The following is a 2114-nucleotide window of genomic DNA, read 5'->3' on the forward strand; positions in this document are numbered from 1 at the left end:
TAATTGTTTTCTAGTAGAATTCTAAATTATTTTCAATATAGAACACCCAAAATAGGACACTAGTGTGCCTATTTTCCTACAGCCTCACCAACATTAGCCATTTTTATCTTCTCCCATATTTGCCAATATGATGGGCATGAAGTCAAATGTCAAAGTTATTTAATTTGTGTTTCAGTTATTAGCAGGTACTTGGAACCCTTTTTGGAAATTTTTTTAAAATCATAATTTGGCACTGGTAATATGTTACAGCCTAATCATGATCATTGAGTTTGTAGTCCATGGTTTGGAGGAACAAAAAACACTGGACTTGGTTCACCATAACGACTGTGAGTTATTACACCAGAATTAGTGCCCCTGGGAGGGAATTTTAAAATTTCTAACAATTAGATCAATGTTAAAGTGTAATGGTCACCACAGGAGGCAATGAATTCTCCACTGGAAGCCTTTCTTCAGAGATTGGATAACCACTTTTTTAGATATGATGTAGAGGGATTATTTTTCTTGTTTAGGTTAAACTACTTAGTCTTTTAAGTAGCTTCCAACTCTGAAATTTTTTGATTCTTCATGGTTTTTGTTCCTTTTTTATTTATTATGAAAGGCATCAAGTTTTACCTCACCATTTGTCTTCCTCAATAACTGGCTTTTTCAAATAATATGTTTCACACATTGTTTATATATATATATATAGATAATGAGATATGAAAACATGCTAACACCTGTCTCATTAACCCATTAAAAGAAATTATGAAGAAGAGGGGAAGGGAAGAGGGAAAAAAAAGGAAGGAGAGAGAAAAAGGAAGAGCCAGCTGGGGAAGGTAGAGGAGGGTAGGATCTTCTGGGACACAGGAGGAGAAATGAGAAAGTGTACAAAGTCTGGAAATCTTTCATCTTCAGAAATTTTCATCTGAAGCATGAAATTTAATCAGATATTTAAAAAATAGAGGAACAAGTGAACAAACAAAATTTTAGGCAATAGGAAACTGGGGTTGGTGTTTTTTTCTATTATTACAATGATGGCATATGCTGAAACTAGCTGAAAGATTGTTATGAATGTCATGTTACTTATAATGCTGGTATATAAAAAAGCCTCAAACATAATTAATGTTCCATTTTTCCTGAGGTGGGAAGGCAAGGAATGGGGTTAGATGGAGAAGGTTGATTGTTCCTAAAAAGGTCAATAGCTCTAAGTCTGCAATCTTCTCTGTCAAGGAGATGTCAACATCAAATTTGCTGGGATGAGTTCACTGAACATGGTGAGCTGTTTCTTGTCATTCCTCTATAGCTCATCCTATATTTCTGTAGGACTTCACACTTAACAAATTACTCTCACAACCACCCTGTGAGTTAGGGGGTGTAAATATTACAACTGTTATTTTGCATGTAAGGAAACTTGGACTCAGGGAAATTAAATGATTTGCTCCAGCTTACATAGTGGGGATTCAAACTCAGAGCTCCTGAATCCAAGTCTCAAGTTTGCTTTACTCCACAGCTACCGCTCTATAGACAGAGTATTCCTGGGTCATACCCACAGCTAGTACTCATTAACTTTATTTCTCTTCAAGGGTAGAAACCATTTTCTCAAGTCCAGTTGAATAAACCATTCTTTACTGAGAGTCTACTATATGTCATTCAAGGTTATGTACAATCTAACTCCCACCAACTTCAATCCAATAATTCAGTTCAATTCAATAAATATTTATTGCACTAAACACTGGAGATATGAAAAGAGGCAAAAAACAATCTCTACCCTCAAGAGTCTTACAATCTAATGGATTAGCCAACATGCAAATAAATATATACAAAGCAAGTATAATACAGGATAAATAGGAAATAATTTAAAAGAAGGAAAGCACCAGAAAAAGGAGGAATTAGGGAAGGCTTTCAATAGAAGGTACCATTTTAGTTGGAACTTAAAGGAAGCCAGGGAGGTCAATAGTCAAAGTAGAAAAGGGAGAGCATTTCACACATAGGACACAGTCAGAGAAAATGTCCATAGTTAAAAGATAGAATGTCTTGTTCCTACAACAGGCAGGAGAGCAGTGTCCCTGAGTCTAAGAGTATGTGTCAGGGAGCAATGTGTAAGAAGACTGCAAAGGTAGGAGGAGGATAGCTTA

This window comes from Dromiciops gliroides, chromosome 2 (genome assembly GCF_019393635.1).
Source record: "Dromiciops gliroides isolate mDroGli1 chromosome 2, mDroGli1.pri, whole genome shotgun sequence".
NCBI classification, from domain to species: Eukaryota; Metazoa; Chordata; class Mammalia; order Microbiotheria; family Microbiotheriidae; genus Dromiciops; species Dromiciops gliroides.